The sequence below is a fragment of the Mesitornis unicolor genome, unplaced genomic scaffold (assembly GCF_000695765.1).
Source record: "Mesitornis unicolor isolate BGI_N332 unplaced genomic scaffold, ASM69576v1 scaffold45640, whole genome shotgun sequence".
Lineage (NCBI taxonomy): Eukaryota > Metazoa > Chordata > Aves > Mesitornithiformes > Mesitornithidae > Mesitornis > Mesitornis unicolor.
This window is the reverse complement of record NW_010159746.1, coordinates 25,345-41,111: the sequence shown is the minus strand read 5'-3', so window position 1 is coordinate 41,111 and position 15,767 is coordinate 25,345. Positions and strand designations below refer to the sequence as shown.

The window sequence follows — 15,767 nt, the reverse complement described above, 5'->3', positions numbered from 1 at the left end:
AGAAGTTTATCCTTTTTGTGAATCAGTTCCTGCATCACATGTTTACGTGAACTCCATCGTGCTGAAATAAGCCATGATACTCTCCATCCTGCCATCAAGGGCTGAGGTTTTGGGTCATGAGGTCTGACATCCCTCCGTCCTTTCTGTTATTGGGAAGAAAACATAAAAGTTAAATAATCAAAATGCCTGCTTTTCTTTGGGGCATTTGCTTGCTAGCTCTCAGCCATTTCTGGCTATCCATCTGAAACTGCTACTTCTCTGTGTAAGTGGCTTTTAGGGCCATGCTTTCTGAGCACATCTTTTAAATGAACTCACAGCCTTAGTGAGTGGAAAGCAAAGCAGGAGAATGAAATTGTTGATTCTTGCCCATCAGCTGAACATGGGAGAAAGCATAGGTTTCTTATTAAGCTGAAGTATCTCAGCCTCACTGAACCCTATATTTCTGTTTGCAGACAAAAGCATTAGTCTTCTGGCTGAAGAGTGACATTTGGTAAAAGCCTTTCAAAGTCTTCCCATAAACTCTTGCAATGAAGAGGTAGTAGTAGCAGTGTTTTTAATGATGGGGAAGGTTGGCTTACCCAGTATATGCTCTGCTGCTGTACATGTACTTGAGGCCACTTGGGTCTTTTTTGGTCCTGATCAGCTAGCCTTTAAATTTTAAGGAATTAGTTTGATGGTTGGAATTTTATTTCTCTCCTTTCTGCTCATTAGGAACTGGAAGCTGCTCTTCACAGGGATGATGTGGAGTTTATCAGTGACCTGATCGCCTGCCTTCTTCAAGGTTGCTATCAGCGCAGAGACATCACGTGAGTAACCTCACTCTATGGCTTAAGCGCTTTGCAAGGGGAGATAATTAATGCGGTCGCAGGGATGTTTCACGGCTTTAGAGTGATGACATGGCAGTGATCAGCAGCCACCAGTGATCAGGCCAGATGCTTCACCAAGTGGAAGGGAATTCCAGCCCTTCTTGGGTTGAGTTGCAGGTTTTTCATTTTACAGACCTGTTGTTAAGTACATTTCTTTGTTCAGATCCCATGCAAATGTGTTTGATGCTCTGCTGTAGCACTAGCATACACAGTGAACATTCACATCTGCTGTTTAGTGCTCTGCACTCTGGTCAAATTAGTAATATCACAGTAAGTCTTCAAATCATCACATGCAATTTCAAGATTTTAGATGTATTGCATAGGATAAAACTTACTGCTCTGCAGCCACCTCACTTGCATGGAAGTTCTTATTGCTTTATAGAAGGACAATTGCAATTATTTTCTTGGAAATAAGCAGAGCATTGGTCTCTGTTCAGTTGCAGGATGTTGGGAAGTGATCTGAAGCATTTTCTTAATGTTTTGACATCCAGAGGTGCTTGCTTAGTGTCCACCAAAGTAGTGTCCCAAAAGGATACATCTGTAGAACATAATTTTTTGGAGGATCACTGCTCACGCATTGAAATGTGCTCCCAGTGATAATGAAGGCTTGTTGCAGTGTGTTTTATTTGTTCTTCTGTGAGTCATGTTAATAGTAAAGCATAATTGTGGAGACAAAGATGGCTTGGTAACACTTGTAGCTGCTCAGAAGGGGTGTTAAGCAATCCTGCTCCCTAAGATTCCCCTGTTGTGCAGTCTTAGGCTGGTGCATAGGCATAACCATAGGTGCTTGCATTGAGAGCTCTATTTCTAACTAACTGATTATGTTCAACAAAATGTACATAGTATATTTTTTAATATATATATTTGCCATGTGAGTAAATTCTCTTGCATTGCTGGGTTGACATTCAGCATAAGTGGGTATCAGAACCTGAACCAGGCAGCTGCACTGCATTTACTGTCTCCAAATGAAACTGAAGTGTTGAGAAGCTTGATTGTAAAGAAACTGCAGTCATGTGTACCTCCTTCATCAGAATAGCCACAGAGCGATATGATCTTGCTTATAAACACACAGCAAGTTTATTTCTTCATACCAGAAAGTAGTGGCTTAAGTGCACCTTAACCAGCTCACCTTTGTAGGAGCAGTGTAAGACTTGTCTGTGATAAATGTCATAAATTCCACATTGTGAGGTTTTCCTAAATTCTCCAGATCTAAGTGTGTCCACTTAGCAACTTCACTGTTTAATTGCCTCCCCTTTCTCTGCTGCTTTAACTAGCAAAAGTCAGGGATGAATCATGGGTGAGTCGTTGGGCATTAGCAAGTTGTCTGTCTTTCTAGGGAAGGTTACACATATACACGTGTGTGTACACTCAGGTACAGCTACACAACTCACCTGGCAGCTTAACAATTCAGTATTGCCTGTAGATCCCAGTTTGTTCCTGTGTGAATACAGCTTTAGTTAACTCTGAGATGCAAAAGCTGCAAGGAAGTAATGTCATGGCAGAAGGAAGAGCTGGTAACCCAACTGTGGGTTTGCGCCACCTAGTCTCAAGGTACATATGTGGCGTAGGTAGTTATCTATGTAGCTGCTGCTGTGTGTTTATCCATGTAGGAGAAATGCCATAGGAAATGGAGGAGTGCAAAGTCACAGGGTGAAGTTGTGAGAACTTGCACCGCATCCAAATGGTTGTGTTAGGGAAAGCATGAGGTGCCTGAAGGAGAAACCAGCTGCATCCTTTCTACAGCACCTCCTGTAGAAGGGGACTATATTATGGGCCGGGGAATAAGGAGAAAAGTAATTTCTGCAGAAGAGATGGGGAAAAGAGCACAGCAGGAGCAGCACGGTGAAAATGGCTGAAGGAATATACCAGAAAAACTGCCTGGGGCCACTGGGATGTTGGGGAGGTGGGCTCTGAAGCACCACAGAGGAAGCAATAGGGGAGGCTACCTGAAAATAGAGGGAGAGGTGCTGTATGCAGAGGGGTATCACAAAGGGAGAAGCATTAAGACATAGTCTAAACATGGAAATCTCTAGATAAAGAAGAATAAAAATGATGACTTGGATACACTTCTCCAAAACAAACTTACCCCACTGTTTCTTTTGAGCTTACAAACCAGCCAAGGAATATTTATCCAAAATGAATGTATGAGCTGGTTCTCATCCTTGTTCTTGGGCAGGAGCACTGCAGTGCAAGAATGAGATGCTTCATATAAAACATAGTTTACCTACCTCTCCAAGGGATTTTGGGTTTTAATTAGTTTTGCATCATGTCTTACCTCTTTGATAGCCAAAATGTTATCTGCTTATGCTTTCTCGCGGTCTGCCTGAGAGCAGCTTGTAGTTCTTGTCACATCTGTTTTGACGGCGTGCAGAACTTGCGGCAGAGCTGGGCTGCCTGGCTTTAATCATGCATCATAGAGGGGTATAAAACTGTCACATACCTTTGCTAATTATAATGTGCTCTCAAGTAATTTTGGAAGTGAAACCTAGCTGAGAGCCGTTCTTATGCACAATTTAACATGCTGTAGTTTGATTTGCTTTTTATTCTTTGTAAAAAATAGATGAATACTTTTGTAGGGTTCTGTGATTCTTAGTTTTGAAGTAAAGCAACTTTGTCTTGGTTTTGATATTCTTTATAACAGGCTTTTTTTTTTTAAAGAATTACATACAAGAAAGAAACTGGTTTTTACCCGGTTTGATGGTTAAGGAGTGTTGAATGTCTGGTAACTTAAGACTTTCTTTGAGTTATGGGTGTCAGGCTACTTAATGGGATGCCACATGATCTTCTCAAACTTTTATTTATCATAACCTTTCATAGCTGTTAGGAGCAGTCTTCATCGACCTGGTCCTTGCCATGTTGAGCGCTGCAGAAGTACAAAACAAAAAAGATGGTAGCTTGTGTTTCTGGCTTCTAGCACCTTTAGCAATGATCTCGTTGCTGCCCTTGCCTGGCACCAGGTGCTTTGAGAGCACTTGACCAGGACAGTTTCCTTGTTGCTCTCCAGTTTCACCTGAAATACTTCTGTGAATATACAGAAAATAAAAAATACAGCTTGTGTTGTTTTATAGATACCTTTCATAGCATCCATATACCATCTCTAAACTACTAATGATGCAATAACTAGTATCTTTGAAGCTTTTTGTTTCATCTCTCAGTTCAGTTTTATGCTATAAGGCATGGTTTGGTTTGATGCCACTGAGTTTACCCATACACTTTTCCTGCCCCTAGGTTTTGTGCATAGGCCTTGAAATGTCTATGTTCTCTTTTAATTGTATCAAAATGCAACTGCCTGGAAAGTAGGGAGTGACGAGGGGGAAAACTCTTAATAGGATTTGGGGTATATAGAAAAAATAAATAAATAAAAATTAAGCTGTTTGAAAAAAGTACTGGTGCTTGCTTCAGATTCTCTCTGATATAAATTGGGCAGCTGCAGAGTCCCTAGGGGCTGCCACTTTACTTCCAGCAGGAAATGTGCCTTGATGACTTTTATCAAGACAGGAAGATCAGAGCTTCAGCTAACGGCAACAGCCGCAGCAGGAGCCTTCTGCAGCTGTTTTTAAGTAAGAAGTGATGGTGTGACATGGATGTGTACACTCGACTAAAATAAATCCAGAAAAGCTCCCGCTGTTCAGCTTTTCTTTGGGTGAAACTCATTCTTCAGTACTCTGTTACTGCGTTTTTGCTATTTGTCTGATGTGATGGCAGAAGAAGTTTTAATGACTTTATCATATTTCTCAGTGGGAGACATTTCGTATGCTGCTTTTGTCTCTTGAAAAACATTGTAAAATACTTTTTCTTATAACATGTTCTATTTTTTATTTTTTCAACATGGACAGAGGTACCAGAAAGTGAGGATGAACAAAAACAGTATCTCTGTTATTGCCCCATGCCCCATGAGATTTTTAATTTATTATTATTTTCTTATACCTCAGGAGGTTGGTCCATCACTGTAGCTGAAAACTCTCTAATTGACTTCTGTGGTGCCACAGGCAGCATTTGCCTCCTTAGGAGCCTCAGTTATTTTTTTCCTTGTTATTTCTTGATGCATTGGATTTTTTTTTCCCCCAAGTGGTTCATCTGTGTTGCACTCACCTTAAGTTCTTTCTGGATCTGTAAACTAACCTTGGAGTCTTAGGCTTGTAGTTTGCACCTGGTTTGTTCTAATATGGATAATAAGAGGATATTCCTTAACTCCTCTTCCCTCCCATGCAACTGTCTTAATTATTTCTTTTATACCATTAGTGGTAGCATTGAGAAATACTCCCAGTATGGCATCTGAAGAGCTATGTTCCGTACTTGTTGAATTGCCAGTCAAGAGTACTGCCTCTCTTCTGCTTATTTTCTAATGCTTGTTCTGTAATCAGTTACTTGAGCTTTCATCCAAAAGAGATAATCGGAAGTCAGGGTACAATGCCGATTTCTGAGGACTGTGTTTCATAGCTCTGAGTGTTTAACTTTCTGCTTCTGCTTTTTCATTTTTGTCCATCCTTGTCTATTCTTCTATGTGGACTATCTTTACAGGCTACTTTGGGGGTTACCCCAGGTCTCATTTTTTTGTAAAGGTGCCCTCAAAAAAAAACACTTAACATCTTGCAACTGCCCTTCTGCACGTGACTACATGAGCTGCGTCCTTTAAGGACTGGTGGCCAGCCTGAGCTCAGTCACAGCAGACTGAGGTGGTGGGGACCACCACCTTTTAGAAAGAGTTTTAACAGCTGGCTCTTGCGGTTATGCCAGCGACCTTGATTATAACAACTGTTTTCATGACCCAGCCACAAAGCACCTCACTGACTCCAAATCATATTAATGAATGCCAAGTGAATATCAACAAGATCAGCATTATTTATAGTCTGAGTTTTAAACAAGTGCTGCCGTGCATACATCATGGAGATTGGTGAATGGCCTCTGAAATCGACCCAACATCTTCAGCGCAGGAGACACCATGAAGAGGGCAAGGGAGATGAAGTGGCTACTTTGCTCATCTTGAATCTAATATTAATATTTATTATAATAATAGACAAGCCATGCAAGGTGAGCCTTTTAAAGGGTAAAAAGTGAAAATGAGGCAGCTGGCAGGTGTTAGGAAAGGAAGGATGAGATTACAGCGGTAAAATAACACAGTCATTCAGAAATTAATGAGAAGCACAGTGGAATAAAATTATAGAGTTCAAGTATAAATAAAGCTAAGTAAATGTCTTTGATTCTCAGATGGATAAAATGACTCTTTGAAGAAGAATTTGAAGAAAAGTTGGTAGCACGTTTTGGGAGTGCTGCTCCATAGATGTGGTGGAGAATAAGGACTGAAAATGGTGGAAGAAAAGGAGCGTGAAAGCCATGCTGTTCTTGTCAGGGCAGATGGATGAGAGACAAAGAGATGGGGTAGCTGGGGAGAGGGAGCTGTGCAAAACATTGACAGGGAGGAATAGGTGGCTAAACTTAAAAGGATGAATAGAGAACAGTCAGTGAAGGGTCTTGGGAACGGCAATGAATGTCATCATGCCAGTGTCAGAGTTTGAAATATGAAATGGACAGCTGTATTTTTAAGTTCTTGATGTTGCAAACCAAGTACTCTGGAGAGGAGGAAGAAAGTAATGATGAAAGAAATTGAGAAGGCAAGTGAAAACATCTCCTTTGAAGGAAGACAACAAAGAATGATAGAGAGAGAGGGACAGGATGTGGAAGTTCTCTCCACATGAAACCTTTGCCCTCATTTTTGAGACTTGCATTTCAAGGTAGTGATGCTCCAAACCACTCGTGCAGGATTTTTGCTTCAGCGCAGTTGATTTTGCAGGTAATTTCCCAGCACCTCAGCCAGGTTCAGGAACCGATCTTTAGTCCAGCAGTGAATATTGGAGAAGTTTTGAAATTATTTTCTTGGAGCTTTTTATCCTCAGTGAGCTTGACGAACAACTGGGATGGCTGCTGGACAACTGCTTAGCCACTGTGGTAATTTGGTCTGTCATGTCAGTCTCTGTTCTAGGTCACCTATACTTTCAATTTTTCTCTCATTTTACCTTCCATCCTTCCTCAGTTTCTTTCTAGCTCAGCCAGTGTAGTGGTTTAAGCTTTAGAGAAAACAAGAGGAAAAACCTGTTCTGAAGTGAATGGAAGAGGACTTCTTTAGGCCCATTTCTTTATCTGTAAAAACTTGCTTTTATCCATTGTCCACAGAAACTTGTAATATGTGGTGCTGGTTTTAAGTAATGAATTTGCTAAGCTTGTTTGCTTCAAGGCAACCCCACGCTAGGTATTTTTTGCTTGGGAAGGGACTCTCTTTTCTGACATTAAGCATATTTTTCTGTGAGCAGCAAGGCACATGAAAGGCTTTCTTCATGTGTATTTGTGCCATCATACGTGCACGTCTCCAATTTCGCCATCATCATCAAGACAATAACTGTAGTTTCTTCCCCGCAGTGGTCATCATCACTGTAATACCCTAAGGTCCTCTGTGCAGCCCCTGAGCAATCGGCAGAGCTCATGGTGCAGCAATACTTTTGTGTTTCCTTATGGCTATGAATTGGGAGCGTGCTTGCTCTTGATGGGCACTAGGAATGAACGATGCAGCATTAAGCTGGCTTCACTTGTTCTTCAAGGATCCAGGAATGAATAGTAAGTAATGATCCTCTTCCAGTCTGAATGTGGAGCACAGTAAGCCTCATTCCTATTTGCTTTTTCAGAATGTAGGAGATGTATTTGGGGTTTTCATAAGTTAATCGGCTCCACCTCCCAAGGGTTGACCTGCTTCCATCGAATAACAGTAGAAGAAAGAAAGAAGCGTGTGTGAGAAAATTGGCAAGCACTTGTTGAAGCCTGGTTAGATGCAGGTGAAGATGGGAGAAGGGAAAGCCAACTAAAGCCATTCCTGTCTTACCAGGTCAGTTCACAAGGTGAAAGTTGGGCTCTAGCCATGTTCATTTATTCTGGACCACCCAGACAGCTATGTTCATCCCTCCTGAGATAGAAATGCTATGGTTTGATCTTCATTTCATCACGTCCGGAGTGGCTGTTTTTTAGCGTACACTGTGTGGTTTGACATCAAGGTCACACAGAATAAGACATAAAACAAGGGGGAAAATCTTGCACGCCTTAAGAGTCAAAGTGTGCACATGGAGACAGCATGTGGCAAGAGCACAGAGTATAGCGTTTCTCACACTTCATTTGGTCTGTGTGGCCATCAACATCCCCACCTGCACATCTTTTCCAGGTCAGATCAGTATGCGCTGGCTGTGCACCCAGTGTGCATGAACCAAAGTCTCCCTTAGCAGGACCCTTCCAAGCAGCAGCCTGCATCCTGCATCTTACCAAGCCTCTCACCACACACCAGTGTTACCCAAATCCCCGCCACTGATTGACAGGTTGGCTTCCTCCAAGGCACTCATTTCCCTCTTGAGTACCTAGATCCTTCTCTGTCTCTCTTTATTGTGTCTAACAGCCTGTAACCAGTCCTTGGGTTAGTTAATAAATAGTTCCAATGCTGGTTCCTTTTGTTTTCCTTTTTGATCCTTAATGAGATTGCCTTTTGTTATTCAAAGCTGAAGGTACTTGACACAGAAGCAATGCAGAAGCCTCCAGGCTTCAAATGCTGTCCTGGCTGTGGGATCCTTGTGCCTGTAAGTGATTCCCATCCTGTGTCTGATAAGCCCTGGGGAAGAACTGTGCAGAGAGGAATGCAGCAGTGTGAATTCCTGAGGGGTGCTGGGAGGCATCCATCCATGCAGGGACTGGAGGAGTTTCACCTGCTGGCCAGGGCCTTTCAAGATCAGCATTTCACCCCAACTAGGAACCTCTCTGCCTTTGTCTGACTTCCTTTACAAGGCTGACAAAAATCTGGCCTCCTATGTGTAGGGGGTGAAAGGTATCTCCCGTTGTTAAGTTGTGCTCAGAAATGTCCAGGTCAGACGGTTTTGTTTTGAGGCCCAGAAACTGCTCCTTGAGCCCAAAATCTGACTCCAGGAACTGCTGTGTCTCAGTTTTATTGCCTCGTGAGCATGTGCTCTGAGGAGAACCTAGGTTTTTTGCTTTTCCCTTGCATCCAAAAAGTGACAATTTGATGGTACTGCTAAGTCTGTCAGTGTCATCAAGCCTGCTGATGTGCCTGTAAAATCTTCACTTTGGCATCAGTATTGCTTAGTCTTCTCTTGATGATCTTATGCTTCACCAGGGGACCAGCTGTGCCCTGTGGATCAGTGTATTCCTCCTTCAGCTGGCTCTCCTGCTCTGCATCTCTATCTTGTTCACCGGTACTACCAACATCAGTACTGATCATCATGACATCTTGTCACTGTTATCTTCCTGTCCTTCGATACCAGCATATGCTCCAGTGTCTTCAGTACACACAGAGGTGTTGGCTCTGAGACTCTGGACCTCTCTTCCACCCCCTGTCATTCTGCCTCTTCCAGTGTCTGTCACTCATTTTCGTATTTTGAGCCAAACAGAAAACTGCACTTCAGGGTCTCAGGAGATTCTTACCACTGGATCTGAGCATACTGTCGAGGAAAAATTCATGTTCCCAGTCTAACTGCTCTCAAGTCTCCAACGCTATTCACTAACATGCCAGGGAATTGCTTAATGAAAGCCATTTTTCCTGGCCCTTCCTCAGCCAAGATCCATGTCATCACATGGCAAGAGGTAACATACACTTAGGCATCTCCCTCAGTATCACATACATAGCTTGGCACCAAACTTTCTCCAGGCGTGATAGAGAGGCATTTTCAGTTCTATCATTAATTTATCATAGGTGCTTAGGGTGAGATAACTTCTTTGCTTGGTCCTTTCCACCTTGGACATAATGTGTGATGGCATCAGCACTGTTCTAGTATCAGCTCTGCCTCCCTTTCTGGGTAAAGCTTTGGTAAATGATACTGTATCTTTCTTGAACTCCATCAGCTCAACAGGTTGATTCCTCAAGGCAGAAGAGGAGCGGCTGACACTGCTGGGGACGTGCATCTTTTCTCCTCTATGACTGATGGACTGTCCAGTGCAACCTCCAATAAAGAAGCAGAGACTGCTTATTGTTTGATGGACACTCACGTCTTTTTCCCACTCAGACAGGCAGGATATCTGACAGACTGTCTTACCAGGAGTTTTCTGGAGGTTCCTATATATTTCCAGATGCACAGTATTTTGCAATTTCAGCCGTATCTCAAGGAACTGAAATAGCTACTTTTAGGCAAGAAAGTAGCTGCAATATCACCTGCATTCCTCCATGCTGGAGCTGTGGTGCATGTTTCAATATGATAGTAGGTAGGAAAATGCAAGTTAGTGGCTGATTACAGAGCTGATCTCCTCCTGGAGTTTAAATCTCCTCTTGCTGTTGTCATGAGTTGTGTATCACACTGAAGGCAAATGATCTGTTATTGTGCCCTTTGACTAATGGTTTTGGGGTAGCATGTTAAAGGTAAAATTGAATAAATGGTGAAGTACAGTGTGTCTGTGGGGTTAGTATGTTGACAAAGCTGGGCAGGTGTATTTAAACACACCTTTGGTGTGAACATGGTCATCCTGAGTCAAGCCCAACAATGCTCATGGAAATAGCATAATCACACTTAATTGTATTTATGTAGATACAGTTAAGGAAAAAAACTATTTTTAAATCTGTCTCAAATTATCTCTTCTTTGTATTCACTCAAGGTAAATAATCCTTTCTGTTCATCTATTGCTACCTTAGTTAATGTTCTCGTAAATATATTTAGCAATACTGTTTGCTCACCACAGCGATGCTTCAGGATCTTTCAGCAGAATTATTTGCCCCTTTATTAATCCAGTTTTCCAACTCATTGATTTGTCATTATCAGTTTTCACTCAAATTGCAGTAGTGGGGGAGGAGGCTCCTGTTTCTCTGTCCATACCACTACCCCAAAACCTTCCATGCACTGAGAGCACAAATCTTGACTTCATGGAGACTGTACAGAGACTCACTGAGTCTGAAGGAAGAGTTGAGCTAGCATTGAGAAACAAACAGGTAGTCATCATGTTTTAATTTTTATTTTAATCCCGTTAATATTCTCTTTCTCTGTCTGGGCAGTGTGTGCTCATCCCCTTTGCCCCCAGGACTTTCTCTTCCTTCAGTACCATATGCCTTCAGCTGTTGTTTGGGATGTTTCTAGCTGCTTTGGTTTTATTGCTGTTTGTGCTCCTATTTTTTCATTTCCCTAATCAAACAACAAAAATATGCAAGCAGCCCCTGCTCCTACCTAAAAATCAAATGCAGGCCCCCACACCCAGTGTGCATCTTGTTAACCATATGTGTCTTCCTCATCCTCCAAGTACTGTGTAATCCACCAGGCTTGGCATATTCAACCCCTCTTTCCTCCAACGCTTCCCATCTTCACACCAAATGCTTTCTTTCTCCGGCTTACTTGGCCAAATAGGCTGCTGGTCTCTTGAGGCAGGGAAATGGATGCTGGGCATCTGTTCCTTTCTTCCTGGTATTTTGGTGGGGAGGTAGAGGGGGAGCAACAGATAGGCAGATAAAGGTAGTGAGGAGCACCTTGGCATAGGTGGAAGAAGGGCCCATCAACACCTTCAGATTGTTTCCTTCACCAAAAAAAAACCACTTTCACCCTCTCACATGTAAGAGGTAGCAACAACATGCCTCTTCGCTGCCTCCCTGTACCTTGAGGTGTTAGAGGTACAACAACCACACAAAACACTTGTGGCCCCTCCTGCTGATCCTGGGGATGGAGACGAAAATAGAGCAGCCCTGGCTCACAAACGGGTGCTGGGAGCTCTTGCAAGCAGAGAGACGGAAAATGACAGGACAGTTCAAAGTAACAGGTATGTGTGATTTCTCCTGCGGGTGCTGCCTTTCTCTCACACAGCCCAATTAACAGGGGTCACAGAGCACTGATTAGCTGCCTTGGCATTTTGTGAACATAAAGCAGTGAAAAATCCAGGGTGAATGGAGAGAGAAGATCAAATAGACACTTATCTCAGCACTCCTGCCTGTCCCCGGCATTTGCCAGCCTAAGGGAAGAGCCTTTTCAGAAGAGGCCAATGTGGGACAGTGCTGTATCTACCCCAGTATCTCTGCTGCTTCTCTGCCTTTTCTCAGCAAAATAACAAACAAGTCACCCCCAGCAGCTGTGTCATGCACATGGTGGTTGCTAGATAAAAGCAGACTCACAGGAGAAGCATGGAACATAGGCAGCTGGGGAAGATCAGAGCATGCCCTTTTGCCACTCTGCCGTGTGAGATGAGTTCAGTTTCTACAGCTGGCGTCTTCTTTTGGAGGAGTAGACTTGCTGCCTCCTGTCCCTTGTGTGGGGGAAGAGGGATGGAAGGCATCACATAGCAGCTTACAGCAGGTAAAAGGGCATCTCCATCTAATTCAAGAGTTGGTGCATGTGGTCTAGTAATGCTAAAGAGTCCAAGATGGAAAGTTCCTTGGTTGCTCAGTTTTTCTGCTGTGACTGGGGGCAGAAGCCTGCATGAGCATACCTGGAACCTACCTGAAGATTGGGCAGTTGTGGTGACCTTGTAGCTTCCCCTGCTTCCTTCATGCTTCCCTTTTTTTGTGGGGAGCCAAGCAATGCTCCCACTTCAGCTGTCATACCTAGGTTAAGTGGCTGCACTTGCTTCTGTCAAGCCAGCACATGCTCCTGTGGTGTGATCCCTTATTAGACTAGACAGCCCACATCAGCTCTCCATTCTCTCTGCTTCCCTAGAGACCCTGCCTCGCTCCATAGCTGTTCCTATTCTGCTTCTCTGTGGGATACAGCATAGCTGCCAGCCCCCTTCCAGCTTCCCCAGTTTGTATTTTATGGAAGATTGCTCAAGGTGAGTTGGAGGAAGACGTGGAGTATTCTTAGCTGCCTTGGGTTTTCTTAGCTGATTTTTACCCTCTTCTAAACATGAACACCTAAGGAGTTCAGCTGGGAAGGCAAGAGGATTCCCCAGCACCCAACCACGTAAATTAGATTTCCTTAGCGAGATTGAACAGCTCTTCTGCTGGCGAACCTCCTGTCCTAACTTTTCATTATCATGTTGGAGGAAAGGTCCAGAACCCTGATGCATCCCTTCAGCGTATTCCTGGGGGTGGACTCAGTGCCACACTTGAGCTCTGGAAGCAAGTTATGGGTGGACAAGTGAGAGACAGGAAACAGGAATTGCTATGGTGTTGAATGTCCTCTACTTGTGTGGAAAAAACTTGTGTGTGTCTTTCATGGATGTGGAAATCTGTCTGATCACTCATGTTTCAGACTGCCAAATCCAGGAGTTAGACCAGACTAATTTTGGGAAGACCTCCTGTTCCTTAGCATTTGCTAACCAGCTTTTTTTTTCTTTTTCTTAAAAACCATAGTTGTAATGTAGAAAGTTCAGCAAAGGTGAAGACAAAGGTCATCGTGTGTAGAGCTCAGTGCAGTCCACACTCTGATTCTTCAAGGGTGTTTCTCCTCTCCTTCACTGAATGGCCATACAGATAATCTACAGAAGTACTTGAGGTTTGGGCAGCACCTGCATTCAGAAAACTAGTCCTAGCTAGAAGTGGAGGATGAGGGGCAGGCCTTTGTGATGGTCTAGTACTCCAGCAACCTCTGCTATCTTTCCATCTCTTGAGAGGAGGAACTCCTACTCTGGAGCTTTGATCAGTCCAGTTTGATCCCCGCCCCCCATTTTGTGGTCTCATTCAGGGTCTGCTAACGTCAGCTGTCCTCCTTTTGTTCACAGCCCCTTGTAGGCCAGCTGGTTTTCTCCAGGCACGAATCAAAGAGGGCACTGAAAAGCAGGATGAGCCTGGGTGTTTGTTTGCTCCATCACAAGGGCTCTGCCAGGGTTGGACCTTGCTGAGGTTTGTCACCAGTTTGGTGTGGCCAGGAGCTACCATTTCCCTCGAGACTGTCCCTGTCTAGGATTTGTGAAGTCTGTCCCCACCAGTGGTGTAGTTAGTGATGCTGCTGGTTGAAATGGAAACAAAATGTGAATGTTAAAGCTTAAGGTCATGATTTCCAGCTCTCCAGCTTCTTGGTCATTTTGCTTTGCTGCAGTGAAGTGTTTTGATGAGAGACCCTTCAAGGCGCTTGTTGCCCTTGAGCCTCTGCCAGTCTGATTGCCCTGATGACAAGTTGGCCCATGATCTGAGGAATATGTGCTTTCTGCTGGCTTGTGTGCCTTCTGAGTGAGCTGCACACAGAGGACTTGGAAGGAAATGGGGAATATACCTGTCCAACCTTGTTCTCCCCAGGGATGAGGTTGTATCTTTTTTCCCCTGTATCACGCCTGGCTTAGTTTCTCAGTAGGGTAATTTGCTTGAAGGTGAAGTGCAAGCTGGTACATAAGGCTTCCTCCCCCACCTCAGATAAGAAAGCTCATTAATACAGTAGGGGAAAAAAAAGTCTCTATTGTTACATGAGAGCTCAAGGTCAGCCTGGTAGTAGTAACTCATATTGCTTCTAAGGTCAGCCTAAGCTTTCTCTTTCTGACAAGCCACGATAGATTGATCATGGGGGCCCTTACATTATTTTTTTCTTCTGAAATAGGCTTTGCTTCTCCTGACCCTGTTAATGATGTTTGACTGAGGTCATCCCAGCAAACCCTGAATCCTTCCCATTACCTTCCAGAGGGCTCGCCTTTGTGCCAAAGCATTGTGCGCTTGTTAGGAATTAAGCTTTCCTGATCTCTGCTGTAGCAAAGAAGCTGTCTTCACTGGAGAGGGGAGAAATATCTTGAATGCCATCTGTCAGTTAATGCTCTCATTAACACCTGAGTGACTCTCAACACCAAGCTGGTGCCTTTTTGCCAATGCAGAACTTAAAAGGTGCCAGCCCATAAGGTGAAATATCTTCAGTCCATAAAATTAATTCCATGATAAAACGTCTGTTCTGATAAGACCTTGGTTTTGTTGTTGTTGTTGTTGTTTCTTTTCACTAAAGGGATCACAGAGGCAAAACCAGTTCTCTTGTGTGCTGTGAATTAAAAGGCCAGTAAGTCTCTCTTCATTTATTACTGACAATCTTGTAAAAGCACTGCTTGTGCTGGGTGGCTGAGGGAATCCAAATTTTTTTCAGCTTTTAAAGCTTTTACTGGACAGAAGTATCACCTCTATTATTTTTCTTACTGGCTAACTCTGTAAAAGGAGCTATGAGAGTAATTATATTCCTGTTTAAATAGTCTCTGAGGGAAAGGTTGAGCTCTCTCAGTCTTGTTTTCCACGTTCCTCTCGCATCCTACTCATGGGCAGGACGTGGAGGAGGACTATTGCTGTTCTTGCTCACTGCCATCCTCTGGTTTTGGCAGGGTTCTTGGTTTTAATCTCAAGTACAGAACAATATAGTGTCTGGGACTAGATGTAGGTCAGTCTTGCCGTTTTCCCAGCAGTTTTAGCTCAAGAGCATTCCAGTATTTACTCTTCCGTTGCATTTTGTAAATTAAATGAAACAAGAGATTTAAAAAACTGTCAACATGATAGATATTCTAGCTAGTGAGTCCAGGCAATTATTTGGCATCTGAACTTTCAGAAGGCTTATTTGTGTGTGCCAGCAGTATCTGAGCATCGCTGAGAGATTTTTGTCTCCAATATTTCCAACTGCTTACCCTAATGTTTCTTTTAATCCAATATTTACTCCCACGTGGTTGGGGGCTTTGTGTGGGGCTTTTTAGGGTTTTCTTTTTTCTTTGAGGGAAGTGGAGAGGGGGAACTCGTAGCAAAACTGGCAGCAATAGAGCAGATAGGGAAGTGTACTGTAACAGTAATTCCACATTCGGGCCATGGCACCCTGCCTGTGGGAAGTGCAGATTGACACCGGGACTCTCTCACTGAATCCCTGTTTATTTTTGCTTTTGTTTTTTTTGGTTGATTTTATTTACAGTTTCCCAGCCAAGATTTGATTTACTTTGGAGACTTTAAAACTAAAAGCACAAGTGGCTTTGGTTCCTCTGGGCATGGGGATTTAAAAAAAAAAA

General features: G+C 43.3%; 1 protein-coding gene across 1 annotated transcript in view; it reads left to right on the top strand.

Annotated features, from left to right (window-relative positions):
• Positions 1–717: 717 nt before the first annotated feature.
• CECR2 (cat eye syndrome chromosome region, candidate 2) overlaps positions 718–15,767 on the top strand; it is a gene marked incomplete at its 3' end in the record, with an annotated part of 38,932 nt that continues 23,882 nt past the window's right edge. The window contains exon 1 of the mRNA XM_010187701.1: positions 718–806. The remainder of the gene's footprint in view (positions 807–15,767) is intronic.